This window comes from Lontra canadensis, unplaced genomic scaffold (genome assembly GCF_010015895.1).
Source record: "Lontra canadensis isolate GAN:19392208 unplaced genomic scaffold, GSC_riverotter_1.0 scaffold79, whole genome shotgun sequence".
NCBI lineage: Eukaryota > Metazoa > Chordata > Mammalia > Carnivora > Mustelidae > Lontra > Lontra canadensis.
In genome coordinates, this window is record NW_022631073.1 from 3,614,188 (window position 1) to 3,630,040 (window position 15,853).

Consider the following 15,853-nt stretch of genomic DNA (forward strand, 5'->3'; position numbering starts at 1 on the left):
GACAGAGTTTTGGGCTCCACCTCCAGTAATGCTGAGGCTGACTTCACTCAACACAGAAGCTGAGCATTGAGGCAGATGAAATCAGACCGTAGGTGCCAGAGAACCAGGCTGATTCCAAGCTACCCCAGGGGACCCCCAGCATGTCTTGGAACATCTCTCTTCGGGCCATTTTGTTCCTTTTTTGGAAATGAGAATAAAACCAAACCCAGACATCGAATGAGGTTCCTATGCGATACTCTATGTGAGTGTCCTGTAAAAGTTTCTACAAACCTGAGTACTTTTATTCCCAGAGGCCAGGGGATAGCCATTTGGGAGTCACTGGAAGAGAGGTATTCATGAGTGCCATGGGCTTGGGTGGGCTTGCTTGAGAGAGTGGGTACAAAAGCGGTGACAGGGCTGAATGCTGGGAAGTTTGGCCTGCATGCTGCTTCCTGAACTCTGGTGACAAGGTGCAGGAGCGACATAGACCTGGAGCCCCGGCTGGTTACCTGAGACCTGAGCCCAGCTCTGCTGTTTCCTCCATGGTCAGGACAAACTCGCTTCCTCTTATGGAGAAAGGTGTCCTCACTATTGAGAAGAAGAGGGCACTGTAATGGGGTTTCTGTAGAAAGTTTTCTGTAACGGGTCTGTGGGGATTTAAGGACTCCATGGACCGCTTCCAAGGGCCACAGGACACAGGAGAGATGGGACCCCATCTGTTGTCCTGGTCCCTTTGGAATTGGGTGTGTTTCATTTGATCAGCCTTGCTCTCCGTAAGACTGAACAAAATGATTGTGTGGCCAACCAAAGTTTGGAAATACAGTAAAGAGATGATATTTGAGGGACAGTGATACTCATATCCTGCTAAGGCACTGTTTTCTAAAAAGGAGATGTAAGTTGTAAGGACCAGATCCTCTCAAACAACTGGCTGCATCTTTTCTATTTCTGACCGTTGACCAGAGTGTGGGCCACTGACAACCTCCCTTCCTCAGGAAATATCTGTCTTACAATTCACACGGTGGGATCCCTGTCTGGGACAGAAGAAACTCCAAAAGATGTAAATTGAGGAGAATAGTGAAGGCAACACATGGATACATAGACTTGCAAGGTTTGAAATCGACTGGGAACCTCCACTTTTGTTTAAACTGCCTGCCTGAATAGAATGTTCTCTGCTGACAAATGCGGCCCTCTTTCTGGGGCAGGATGGAGGGCATGCGGGACAGCATCACACCCTGTCCTCTTCCTGCTCTTCCGGTCCGCAGTCCGGGTGCTCAGCTCGGCTCCTGAAGACACTCACTCGGAGAGCAGACATATTTGGGTCATCCCTGTGCATTTTGGCACAAAGACAGTCCCTTCTTCCGCACAGCAGAAGAAGGTTTACTTCTTGATTTACTCCCCTAAAATTCCCCCTCACTAGGAGGTCTGAAACAGAGCCTGGGGAGCCCTGTGAAATGCACTGTGGCCCTAGCAATCCACCAGGAGGAGGCAAGGCCAGCTTCTTCCACTGACAGCCCCGGACTTACTGTGACCAGGGAGCTATTCCCATCGCAACTGACTTTCAAAATGGAATAGACTAATTGTCTTTGCTCATTTTCTAAATACTTTTCTTTGTTGCAGGCCTTCCTTATTAATTCAGAGGAGCCTTGCCCGCCCATTTGAATGTTTGTACACTGGGTCAATGGATGAATGGATACAAATGTGAAAACGCCTGCCTGCTTGACCCCGAAATAGTCTCTTAAGATAAAGACACCAGGGACGTTCCAGGCTGGTGATGAGGAGCCTGGCATCTGAGTGAAGCGGAGGCTGTCTTGCAAAGCCCGTGGTCCCTGCAACATGTGGGACCTTTTAAGTAGAGATGCCTCTCCTTAAAATCCCTTCCCCCCATGATCTCTGCACATGAGGAGAGTCATTTAAGACACCAAACCTGGCACCCTGGAGATGCTCAGGCCCTGCTTCCCACGGTGATAATTCTTGCTATCACTCTGTGCTCTTCAAAAGGTCACTGTTTCTTGAATGTGCGTCTTCCCTCATTCTCTCCAGCATCAAGAATGGCCTCTTGTTTTGAATAACCTTTGAACAACCAGTGCCTCCAAGCAGGTCCCTTGCAGCCTGGGCTTAGTGATTATCTAGTAGCTGGTAATAACTGGTCATGGACATCCATCCTAGGGGGTTGATTGACTGGGAATCAGCTGAGCATTTTGTATTTCTTTACCGTAAGGCTTTTTGGAGGTAATTCCACCCATCATTAGAAAGGCAAATTTGGCCGTCCACCAAGAACCTCTGCCAAAACCATCTTTTCCATCAGGACACTTCGCATGAGCCTGCATTGCTGTTTCCTGGGGGATGGGAGGAAGTCCCTCTGTGGGTCTCAGCTTAAGGTGAGGACCCAGTCACACGTGCACACGTGTGAGTGTGAGTGTGAGTGCATGTGATCGTGGGTCTTCATAATGATCAAGGCTTGAGGAGTGCCATTTTTGTCCCTGTGTTCAGAAGCACCATTCTGCTGTATTCTGGAAACTTCCTCCTTGTGAACATGGAGGGAAATGCTCTCATTGTTAGGTTGAGCTCATGGGGATGCCTTTCTCCCCAGGAAACCAGGACTCTTTCACTTTAAAATACCTACTTTTCTCCTGATGCCCGGGACTGTGTCTTTAAGACAATAATTGCTGAATTGAAATTTGAGACTGTTATCTTAATAACCAATTACTCAAATAACTTTGAAATTGGCTTAAATTGGCTCGTCATGCTACATTTACCTGAATCTTTTTATGGGAAAGTTAGGAACAAGAAAAAAAAAATTCTTGGCGGTCTCATTTGTTTGGTACCGCTGAAGGGCCTTATTTGCAACAAGCAAGTGGTGTTGGGTGGCCTTGGCCCAGACCCCTGCCTCCTACGTGGGAGTCGACCATGGTGGGTTCCTCTTCAAGCTCTGTCCACTCAGCACGGCAGCCCCCGTGTGTTCTTATCGCCCTTTCTAAGCCAAGGCACAGTTAGCCGTGAGAGAGAAGATATTTACGGATGTCATACTCATTAAATAAATTTTCCTCTTCTTTGCAAAAGATTTAAATTTTGTGGGTTTCTTTTTCCTTTTGGAAAGTAATAGATGGGGTTGTGTAGCTCTAATTCTCTCCCTTCCAACAGCTATGAAAGCTTAAAGGTGAGAGTCACAATCTTTAAACTAAAGGAATTCACCATTTATTAGTGGCTTGAACAGAGGAGGATGGGAGGCTGGAAGCAGTGTACTAGGATTTTATATATAGCTATAAACCCAGTAATAGAATATTACATCTTTTTCTCTAATACAGTCTTATATGCCCTCATTTTTCTCATAGTCTAAACTAAAGTAATGGGAATTCGTAATGCTCTGCACGGTCGTACTACCTTTTTCTGCACTGTTAAAAATCTTGCTTCTGCAAACATGCTGCTGATTATAAGTAGTTCTGGGACAAGGAAAGGTAAAAGGGAATGGGAAAAAAATCAGGGACCAACCTTCTGAAAAGCCCAAGGACCAACTCTCTCTTACTGATTCCACTGCCCCCGTCTCCTCTCTTTGATACCTGAAGCCGCCAGTGGCTGGATGGAAATTTAGAACCCACCACCCCCAACCCACTACCAGTCACAGACGAGCTTGTCCTCAACCTGGGTCTAAGGTTATTGACTTGGCCTCTTCCTCCCTGACTAAAGAGAGGCTGGAATTTTTACAATGGACGTCACAACCTAGATGTGCTTTTTTTTTAAGGTATTGGAGGAAAGACAGGAAAAGAGCAAGGATGATTTCCAGGCATGATATTGATCTCCAAGCGTACTAAAACTGATGTCTCTGTCGACATGCCACTGTTCTCAGGGGAAGGAGAGATCAGAGTGGTGGGGTACAGCAGGGATCTGAGACTCTGGATGTCCCGTGGCCTTGGAGCTTGGGTCTGGATTCCTGAGATTCTATAAGCCACTGGCCAGGTGCTCCCAGTAGTGGTCCCAGGGATTTCTGGCCCTTGGAGTCCTTGTCTCTGACATAAGGGACTGGATGAAGAGCTCTCAGCTTGTGTCTCCACTGAGAGTTGTGGGACAAATATTAGGAATTGGGGCAATGGCTAGTGGGCAGAGCACTGACCCCAAAACAGAGGCCTATTACCCGAGGGACCCTGGCAAGACACTTGGTTGATTAGACTCTTAATTTCTTATCTATGTGGCAAAAAGCGGTATGTTTCCCACCTCCCCTCATGTGTTTGGGAGGATGAAATGAAAAAAGTACGAAATGGAGTTTGAAAATTGTAAAGCACTCCATATGAACATGAAATATTAGAGCTTTCATGATGCAACAAGATTTTCAACCTCATAATTTACTTCGAGCTCCGGGAGGAAGTCACCTTGTCATAAAAACATCTTGAAATGGTAATCCATTATTTTCCTATACTGGGAGAACATTCAGAGAGGTTTCCAAAAGAACTAGATTATAAAACTGTAAAAGAATTTAAGTTCAAAAGCCCTTGGAAACTGCTGGACTGAGTCTTAATAATTTAAACAATTCTGCCAAAGTTTTTCTTTCTCATGGAATAAAAATGGTTTTTTTTGACAAACCAGATAATGTGTCAGAAAAAGCTCAAGCGGGATCCAGAAAGCACGGAGCCGAGCTTTCTCCCACTTGTGATGTTCCCTTCTGGATGCTGGGCCGGGTTTCCAGGATGCTGGGGACCACGGGGAATGTTTAGCAATCCAGAGACTTTTCCCTGGCCTTCCGTCAGGCCCTCCTCATTTCCACATCTCTCCCTCCTTCAGCTCCTCTCCTACCTCTTCCTCTTCTCTGGCTGATGTCACAGTTGCCCCAGGACCTTGTCCAGAAGGGGTCTTCTGCAGCCCCGTCTCTTCCTGCTCGGAGCCTGGGTGGCACGTGTCACCTGGAGACCCAACTCTGGGTGGCCTTGGTCAGGGTAGGGTCAGGGTTGAAGGTTGGGGAGGAATGTAGCTTAGGATTCTGGAGAGTAAGGGGATGTAAGAAAATAAGGGCCTTCTCCAGGTCATTCTCATCATTTTGGCAATGCCATAGTGACTTAAGTTTTACAAGAGAACACAATTCTTCTTTTTTTCCCTTGGAGTCATTTTAATATAAGAAACAGGTTTCCAATTTAATCTACAATCCAAAAGGAAACCGAATATTCTGTATGCTACGGCGGACACTTCCAAAGGATTTAGGCAAACACCATATATCGTTTAGATATATTGTCATTTTTTTTTCTGTCCACAGGACAATGATATTGGACTATGTGCTCGTATTTATTAAAGTACCAAATCTTTTGTAGTTTTTGCTCGGGATTCGACTAGGAAAAGTCAAATAACAGGCATAAGAACCTCAGAGGTCGGTTGTAAGAACTCTGAGTGGTGGCCAAAAGCTCTGCCAGAGAAGTGATATTCTATCAGGAGGAATTTCCAAGAGGAAACATGCAGAGATGAGTCACATTTGATAGCTGGGAAGAGATAAGAAAACTTATCTAACTTCCTGATGTGTAGAGACGGAGTCAGCCCTGCTGTCCCCCAGCAGCACCGTGGGCCTCCAGAATCCCGGGGCCAGCGTGGCCTCCAGAATCCCGGGGCCAGCGTGGCTTCCAGAACCCCAGGCCCAGCAGGCTGACGACCTTGGACGGCCCCAACAGAGGGGCAAGTCTGAAGTCTGTGAGCTGAACAGGGTGCTGTGGGTAGCACGATCTCTTTGCACCCGTGCCTGGGGTCCACAGATCCCCAGAGAGTGCGTGCTGGCTATAAAAACGTGGTTTCGGGAGAAATATAGTTGTGCAATTTTATTTGTGTCCATTGCACAAATGTGAACTCTACGAGTGATGAGGAATTTGCAGCAACCCCCTGGCATTCTGAAAGTCTGCAGTGTTGCAAGGATGGAGTTCATCTTGATAATATCCCCCTGGTGAATTTCAGTCCCCACCGGGCGCCCCCAATGCTGTGTCATTTTATGTCACATGGTATCACTTCTCTTGGTCACATTTGCACTTGTGTTGTACCATTGCGTTGTAGTCAAATCATTTCTAAGGAATGAACCAGTGCTTCAGTCATCTCATTGAAATCTAAAACTAGTGACAGAAAAAAAACCACTCTTCAGAGCCACCCCTTTCCCGGTGAAGAAAACAGGACAGGATCCCAGTTGCTGTTCCGCGGAACCCTCGGACCACCGGCCACAGAAGTAACAGCCGTGCAAGTGGAATGTGCTCCCGGCACCTTTGCTACCACACAGCTTGGCCACAAGCTGCGAGATGGGAGAGGAAGCCCATGCTGGGGATGCTTCCGGGCTGCGGGCGCAGGAGCTGTGACCCCGCTTTGCAGGTGGGTGGACCCATCTCAGGCAGAAAAGCAAGAGGGGCGCTCCTGGTCAGTGAGATGTCCGGGCTGTTCACCACCGCCCATCGATGCTCCTAGGCAGGAGACTTTTAACTTGGTCAGTTATTTACCTTGTAAATTGTGATTAGGTTGAACAGCATGCTTTGTGGTGAGGCTTTTGAAGACCTGGTCCCTGCTTCATTCATCAAAGGCGGGCAGTCTGCACTCAGCCAAGGAGCGAGAGTCACGAGTGCCGTGGGCACACATCCATCCTCGGGGCGCAGAGCACGCAGAGCGGGGATGTCTCCCCAGGAATACTCTGAAAGGTGAGGGGAAAGGGATGCAGGGTGGGATCGTAGCACAGCGGTGTGAACTTGACAATGGCCGCAACGCCATCCAGGAGCGTGTCTCCATGACATATTTGCTCTCTCGGGTCGCCTGAACCTGGCCTTTTAAACCAGGCAAGAGAAATGATATATAGTATTGAGAATCCTCCAAAACCGCACCCAAACTCTGAAACAGAGTACAGCGCGTGTGTGTGCGTGTGCGTGTTTTCTCGAGCCAAATACCACCAAATAATGCTTTAAAAATCCATTCGCCGGGGCGCCTGGGTGGCTCAGTGGGTTAAAGCCTCTGCCTTCAGCTCAGGCCATGATCTCAGGGTCCTGGGATTGAGCCCCGCATCGGGCTCTGCTCGGCAGGGAGCCTGCTTCCCCCCCCTCTCTGCCTGCCTCTCTGCCTCCTTATGATCTCTCTCTCTGTCAAATAAATAAATAAAATCTTTAAAAAAAAATCCATTCACCATCATCTCCCAAAATGAAAGATAATTTCACCTTCTAGCCGTGGCATGAACTAAACAAATCAAAGGCAACTGCAGAGCAACTCCGGTCCTCAGGGAGACGTCTCCTCAAAATGTCTGGGCCACGTTCACACCAAGTGTCCAGACCCCAAAATGTGACGATCCCAACAGCACCTAGTGTTCAATTAAGATATTCTAACTTGGCAGTTTGGGGCACAGGGGGGTGACAAGTAGCTTGCTTCAGGCTCGTGCTCTCCACACTGAGTGAGGGGTTTCTTCCTAATAGATTATGAACAATAGGATTACTCTTACTGATCCAAAACAATTACTGTAACTGCTGCTTTGTAAAAATGTTGTGTTCAAATGGACACATCAAAACAGAGACCTGCAGGTGGGGGGTGATGAAGAAAAAGAAGCAGCTGCCAGACGCATCTTGTACCAGGAGGTTAAATCTAAGTGAGTGATGGGAGATTGTCTGGAGACGCACGAGCTTCTTGAAACAGAAGAGACATAGTGCAAAGAAAATTCTAATAATAATCTCGAAATAAAGTAATAAATTACCTGGCAAACCCAGGAGCCAGTGGGAGCTGTGAAAGGGGGAAATAAGTCATTCCCAGGGCCTCATCTTGGGAGGAGAGGGTAGTGGAAGCAATGGAGGGTCACAGAAGAGAGGGAGGGCTAGAATATCTTTCGGGGAAGGACGTAGAGTCTGTCTTCAGATCGCTTTAGAGAAATATTTGTCTGGTGATGGTTTCCAAAGAAAGGGAGGATTTCAGCCAGCTCAGCAGGGAACAGAGGGCATACTCAAAGTGGGAACGTTGAGAGATGTCCGATGAGGGACAAGCATGGATACGCAGGGCCCCGGGGAAGGCTAACTCCCGTGCTGCTCCCCAGTCCAGACGTGAAGGACGAGGGAACAGGGTTAGCAGGACACAGGGCCAAACACAGAGCTGGGAGAACAGAGTCTCCAACCTATGGAGGGTGCTTCCTGGCAGGAGCGGAGATCTTTCCTCAAAGGACTCCAGCTGCCCTTGGGCAGCTGCAAGTGGCGTGTGTGGAACCCATCCGTGGAGCATCTGCACCTCTCCCTCCAATTTCCAATTTTCGGCCATTGCTCCCATTGCGCAGAGCCAACCAGAGGTCCTGGAGCAAAGAAGCCTGATGCTGTAGTCCAGCCAGCTCAGCCACCGGACACACAGCACAGGAAAGGAGACAGGCTGGGGGGCAGCCCAAGATGCCCAGCACAGAAGGTGACCGACGGTTAAATACAAACGGAGCCAATGTCCGCATTGTCAGCAGGAGAAGGAAGGGCCAGTAACTTGGTCAAAGCAGCAAATATAAAGGAAGAAAATGAAACAATGTAAATGTTTATATACAGACACACACACACACACACACACATATATAGGGGGTATGTACATATGTATCTATGTCTTGAAACAGAAGAAAGGGTGCAAAGGAAATTCTAGTTATAATCTAGAAATAAAGTAATCATATATTTAAATAAACATGCATATATTTACATATGCAATAAATTCAAGTAAATCATGCCACACAATATGCCAATAAATGGAATTTTCTCCCCTTAACGTAAGAAAAGCCCTGTCTTCCAGGGTCAGTCCGCCGAGCCTTCTCTTTGATGCCTCTGTCTTCCCCAGCCCACGGTCTCCTCAAGGGTACTTTCACTTTTTGCCAAAACTGTACAGGGCCGGGCACACATCTGTTTTCAAGACGCATTTGAACAGAGTGTCCCTCTCCCTGTAGCTTTGACTGCTCAGAGGAGCCCCGGCCTCTGGCTGTCAGCACAGAGGAACCCTGTACCCCCACGTGTTCTAGGGGCTCTGACAGTTTTCCTAAGAGAATCTCCCCCGTGTCGGTGTTTCCACACGGGGAGTAAGGAACTAGAGTGAACAAGTCCGTAGTTCGTTCGACTGTGAAGCTTCCCGGGAATCTGACACATTACAATCCCTGTGAAGAGGATTCTTTTATTTGTAAAATAAATCAGTTTCTTTTATTTGTAAGTAACATGGTGTTGCTCATCACCCCTCATGCACTGATTAGTGGGGGTGGGGGACGCGGCAAGTTACCAGCTCAGTTTTAAGTTAATTCAGACCTTGTGGTTTAAAGGAGCCCCTTAGGCCGTTCACCCGCTCTTGGAGAAGGGCCCATCGCTCGGAGGCTGCCCTCCCCCTCCTCTCCCTTCCACTCGGGGTCTGTAGATGGAAGTGATGTGAAGATTCGCGGCCCTGACCAGGACCCCACAGTCTGTGTGGTCTCTGGAGCATCTGGGCTTCGCCAAGTGTGGCCGTCGCGGTGAGGTTGTCTGAGTCTGGAGGTTTGGCCCCACTTGGTTCCTGCTGGTGCCGAGCAGGTACTGAGCCACGGGGTCCCTGGCAGCTCCCGGCCAGGGCTCCAAACAAGGCGGAGGGCAGGAGGCTTTTCTGCAACAGACTGATAGTTTTTTATTCTGCCAAATTCATACATTGAAACCCAATCCCCAGTGGTCTGGTGTGAGGAGTTGAGATCTTTGGGAGGTGGTATGGCCGAGAGGACGGAGGCTCATGAGGGGAGTCCGTGCCCTTATGAGAGAGACCCTGGAAAGCTTCCAGCAACTTCCGCCATGTGATGACACAGTGAGAAGGTGTCTGTCTGCGAGCGGGGAAGAGGGCCTCACCAGACACCAGAGCTGCCAGCACCTTGATCTTGGACTTTCCAGCCCCCAGAACTGGAGAAACACATTTTGGTTAGATAAGCCACTCAGTCTGTGGTACTTTTGTTATAGTAGCCTAAACTAGCTAAGATCTCTGCCTCCCGCGAGGTCCCTGCACTTCTCAGGGATGAAGACACAGACATCTCCTAGAGCCGCTCTGCAGCCTTATCTCCCATCTGGCCCTCAGAGCTGGCAAGGGGCAGGCTTTCCTTCTGCTTTCCCTTCGGTGCACTCTCTCCGACCAGAGATGGGCTAGGACGGCTGTGTGCCGGTGGCCACGGACTCAAGCTGAGACCCTCACGCTCAGTTTGGATAGGCTACCAGGAGTAATGGAAAAATCTGGCAGACGTGCTTCCCCCACAGTTGCCCTACTGGGAGAGCTCTTGGTGGGGGACCTCACCTTCGCCTGCATGCCCAGACCCGGGAATGATGGGCTCTGCGTTCTCCACCCACCCCCACCCGTGACAGATTACAACGACTCATCAGGGAGGAGGGCACTCTAAGCAGCTACTGCAGATGTAAACAGATGAGACTAGCTGTCATACTGCCCTCTTTCTGCCAGGGTTGGAGGCACGCTGGCCTCCCCTCACATCACTGCGTTCTGCCTCATCCATTAATGGTTTGTGGACAGGTGTTGGGTGCATCCCCATCAGAGAGTGGAAACTGGGGACCGGGGTGTGGTTCTCTTGAGCTGATTTCACCATCCTCACTTTCTCAGCCCCAAGTGCCTGGGAACCATGCCTTTGAGGCAGACTTGAAATCGAGGGGAAATAGCTCTAATATCACAGCAGAGAGGTCAGGCTTAGCCTCTACGTCTGCAGACGCCGAGCAACTCACGCTCAAAACAGGGTCCGTCTGCGTACCTCTGCAGGGATACGGGATGCAGACAGTTAAGAACTTCAAATGGTGATATTCTCAGAGAAAAAAAATGAAATACAACAAGGATGTTTGCTGTGTGTTAATTTGTAAGCAATGAACATGAGATTCTGTTATCGATTTAAAAAAGAAAGAAAGAAAAGGAAAAAAGCAAGGTGAAGGTTTGCAGGGGGAGGAGGGAGGTTGTGTCTCAGAAAGTTGGAGTGGCGGCTAATAATGAGGGGATGGCATGTGGTGAATGTCAAGCAGCTCCCACTTGCCACAGGCTTTGATCTGTGCCGTGGCTTCAGTTTTGTTTTCTTTGTAAGCAAAAGGCCTCCACTCCCCGGTCCTCCGCAGTCCCCTCCGTTGATGCAAGAGGCGTAATTGGCTCTTCACAGCACTGTCGGCATCACAGACATCAGCAGCAAGTGACACAACGGTATAAATAATACCGGTGTCCACCACACATCAACCTTTCCGCTGAGCTGGAAGCGCGGCCGTTCTGTGTCCCCCCAAAACCGTCCGTGATGCTCCCTTTCAGGGACGTCGACTCCAAGCACCTGTGTTGGATTTGTACCCAGAGCGCCGTTTTCATCTCTGAGCTGCAAAAGTTCTGTGCTCCCGGCCCCTACGATGTCAGAAATGTGCGGTGGCAGATTGGCATATCGAGCTATTAATAATTTGCTATATGTGTTACAGATGTTGCATAAATGAGTGGAGTTCTATCACTGTTTCTTGACATTGGGGCCCCTGGGGTGGCAGGCTAAGACCCAGATCTGTCTACAACCTGCCTGCTCTGGAAAGAAAGGCGGAAAAAAAAAAAAAAGTGGCCCCTTCGAGCAGAATCACATTCCAGCTCCAAGAGCCAATTTTTCAGATGTTCTCTCTTTCCTGTTCCTTGTTCCTCCACTCAGACCTCATCTGGCCGTGATGAAAAATGATGTGAAGCCATTTTTTATTCTGCGCTTGACACTCTTATGGAAGGCAATGTGGTTCATTGATTCCAAACTCCGAAAAGGTCAAAAACGAGGAACACAATTTTTGGAAGCAGCCCAGGAAAAACTTTCAAGCCCAGGAAAACAAAACTGCTAATTGTTAGCCTTTCTGATGCTATTAAGCCTCAGAGGAGCTCCGAGCCTGTTTCCCGGAGTGTGCAGTGTTACACTGAAACACCAGCGAGCCTCCAGGTGAAATGTGTATTAAGTACCCTGCTGAAAATGGACACTAGGTTTAAATTTTGACAGCAAACAGCTGTAGGATTTCTTAAACTTAATTCAAATAATGAAATCAATAGGTTATGCTACAGTTTCAAGTTTCCCCAAACAAATTTATATGAAAAATGATATTAATTTATCTGAGATTACTTCAGCCAAGAAATAGATTTTTCTCTGTCACTTCTGAAGGGTAGGGAGGGAAAAAAAAATCTGAACTACTACAAAAAATGTAGCTGGGATAGTTGAGGGACCTAATAAACAAAATATGCCTTTTCAATTTAGATTAATCATGATCGCCCTGTTTACCCATTCTGTGGCCATGACGATTTTTGAAATGCTAATAAATTAGATCTCTTTTTATCCCCCAAGTTGGGAGAATGGTTCTTTCCAAACAAAATACATGTGTGGGCAGCATGCCCAAGCTTTTCTTCCTCTCTCATGCTCATTTTTTTCATATAAACTTTTTAAAAATGCCACACAGCAGTCAGCCCTCTATTGAATAATTCCAGTATGACTCAAACCTGAAGGTTAGCAATCCAAGTTTAAGCCAAACGGTGCCAGATAAAATTCCAACTTAGACACGGTTCCAGTTCACACTGTTTTCAACCCGTAACCTTCCCCGAACAGTACAGCCAAAAGATTTAATAGTGTCACCAGTAGGGCACACATAAATAGCAACTTTTATTGGTCACTATTTTGGAAATGTCAAGAGGGCTGCAATATGGCTCTGGCTTGCGTTCAGCATTCGCTTTCCACACCTCTCTGGATCTTGGAAAACGTTTTTGCGCTGTGACATATTATCACGTCGTGTGAAGAAGTGTTTTCGCTCTGGAGACCTCTGATGTGGGATTTGGCAGAGGGCTTCCCCATCGCGTCCACTCACCCACACCCGCTGGCGAGTCCCACACGGGCAGAACGCCTGGCCTGGTTCCAGCAGGACCCACCGGGCCCTGGTCCCTGAGAGAGGCTCACGGTCTAGGAGGTGAGGGGAGGGCCGTCCCTGGAAGAGGTCATGCAGGGCCCTCTGTCTGGATGGGGCGCTGGGGTCAAGGCAGATCGGAACACCTGAGAAATTAGACCCATCGGGGCCCCGTCAGAAGGAAGGTGTGGCTGGTTGCAGGAGGGAGGAAGGACAGTCCAGGCGGGATGTAAGGCGGAGTGGGTGTTCTGTGCAGCTCCTGGTGAATCACCACAGGTTTTCGTACAAGTCCTGGGATCTTATGGTGCGCGTTCCTTTGGTAGGAGAAAGAACCTACTGTCGTTCAGAAATTTTACTTCTGGAGACATGTTTAGCTCAGATTCTCTACTGTTTGCAGAAAGGCTGTGATTTTGCTCCATGTTCTGAGCTACAGGAAGGTCCAGGGATGCAAGGATCGTGCCCAGGGTATATTCACCTGTTACTGACCGTGCCCTGGAAGGAGAGTTTCAGAGCCGGCCTCTGCGTGGATGGAGGCCTGAGCCCAAGCTCTCTGCGAATCATTGGTGGGGGTCTCGGGGTCTCAGAGGGAGAGGGTCCTGCTGTTCTAGGCTCTGCTGAGTCCAGGAGGAGGCCAGGGTTTTTTCCAGACTAAAGATTTCACTACACTGTTGGAAGGGATCCTCACTTGAGAATTTCTGTTCCCACCACTGCTCATTGGGAACCCACTGAGTCACACTCTCTGTGGGAATGTTCTTGAACCTCGGGACCTGTGCACATGAACTGGGGGTGGGGGGCTGACAGTTCCGTCCACGCCGCCCAGCTGGCCCAGCGTCCCTAGCTCCTCCAGTGCCTCACCCCAGAGGTCTCAGCCGACCTGGGTCCCCAGGTCTGCTGGAAACAGCCCTCCCTCTTGGCTCTGGTTTATAAATGCTGGGGTCGCTTGAGAGAAGGACGTGGGCTGAAAAAGCCCTCCCCCCGGGCCTGGATGGAAACAATCCCCCAAAGACAGCCTCAAATATAAAACCGAACTAGAAGGAAGGCCTGTCTTGTTTAAGGAAACTTGAGAGCTTTTCCTATTGCAAAGCCAGCCCGGTTCCTTCTCTCTCATTTATTGGTGACTTTAACAAATGTTTTAAACCAAATTTAGAACAGCTGGTTTTCCAGAAACTGCTGGAACATAAAGAGAATGTTTCGTTTGGTGCCATACCCAAATAAACAGGAGTTTGAACCTGAAGATTTGAAGAGCCTGGCCTCTGGCGGCTCTGGTGAGTGAAAAATTGGCCTTTGTTCAAGAGAGATGACGTGACCTTGCCAGGTTGTGCTATCTTGCGTGCATTTTGCAATGAATGCAGTCACACAGGTTGATATCATGTCTCTAAGATTTGGGTTGTTTTCCTAAAATGTGCACATGGACCCACGCATAAAAATGGCACAGGTGGAAATTCGAAAAGAGAAATCTCTCAGACAAAGGTGGGGTGTCAGTTACAGAGTCTTAAAAAATTCCAAAATCTCTCCTTCGTACAGGGTGTCACGATGGGCTTTGTTTCTGTGTTGTCGTTGTCGTTTATCTGTGCCCGTATACAAGTCATTTTCAGTCATTCATGCCTTATGATCGTTTCCTTCTGCCTCATCAGAACATGCAGGTAGAGTTTGCTCCCAGAATTCAAACAAACAAAGGCTTCCTGCTCCTCAACGTTTTCACTGTGGAGGTGAGCTCCTGTGTCTGAGACACCCCTTTTCTTGCGTGCCCGGGAGGGCGGAGCTCTTCATGGCTTCTGTTTCTTATTACAATAAAAAAGCCAGCTTGCAATTGCAAGAAGGAAAGGATCCTCCCTCAAATATGATTTCTGATTGTATAATTCTGGTTTCTATTCCCCTAGCAGCTCTCACTTGTTAATATGCCAGATATCAGGGAGCAGGGATCACTGGAAACGCGCTTATTAACAATATTAAAGTCAGTGTGAGGACCCAGGGCCAATGCTCTGCTTGTCAGGAGGACCCAGTCTTCTAATGAAGCACGTGCTGCAGACCAGGCCACCCCCAGAACCACAGCAGCAAGGGGCTGGGTCCAAGACATGCATAAGAGCTCCAGCGGGGGGGGGGGGGCATTGAAGACGTTTGCTTACACCGAAATGGTAACTGGCGGCGTCCTGTGGACGTGGGGCACGGAGGCTGAGTCCAGGGCTTGAGAAGCACGCAGGGCATGGCATAGTCTGGGGCCCGGGCCCAGAGTCCTCTGCGTTGGGTCACATCCACGGATGGGATGTGCCCTGAGGTCCAGCGGTCACAGCCGCCTGAGCCCGTCCAGACACCTGGCCTGACTGTTGCTTCTGACCTCCAGGCCTGGAATACGGGAGGATTCCCAAACACCTCTGTTTTCGTTCGGAAACAAAAGCGAATCTCTCCGAACCCAAACTCCTTCACTTGGTGGACGGATGTGCTTTACTCCGTTGGCTTTCCCAGAGTAGCGACAAGCTCCGTCTGCTAACCAGCTCTCTCCCGGGGGGTGAGGGTAAACATTCTGGTTCAGGCAGAGCCACACCGCGGCTGGGAAACAGGACCATCTGCAGGTGGGCAGGAGTCGGGCCCAGCACAGGCGTGGTCACACAGGACGGGTGTGACAGTGCTTTCCAGCTCCCTCACCTCCGATGAGCTGGTGGCTCTGGTCACCTAACATTTTGATCACAGGTCTGTCAGTAAGACACTGTCCCCAGTATGGGGGTCTGAGTGTGTGTGTGTATGTGTGTGTGTGTGTGTGTGTGTGTGTATGTGTGTGTGTGTATTTCTGCATGATATACAGTTTAGAACATACCAGAATAAAAAGACCCAAAGCATGAGGTGTAAAACTTATAAACAGAGTTTCTAATATCTTCTTCCTGTAGCCCATTGAATCATCTTGACACTGACTTGGAGATGGTTATTCTAGATCACAGCAGTCGGAGCTCTGGTGTTTTTACAACACTACGTCCAGTCCGATGTTGTCAAGCTGCCGGTGCATCCTACCCCTCAAGTCCTCTGTTTCCCCATCTGTAAACTGAAGTAGTTGTGGGGGAGAA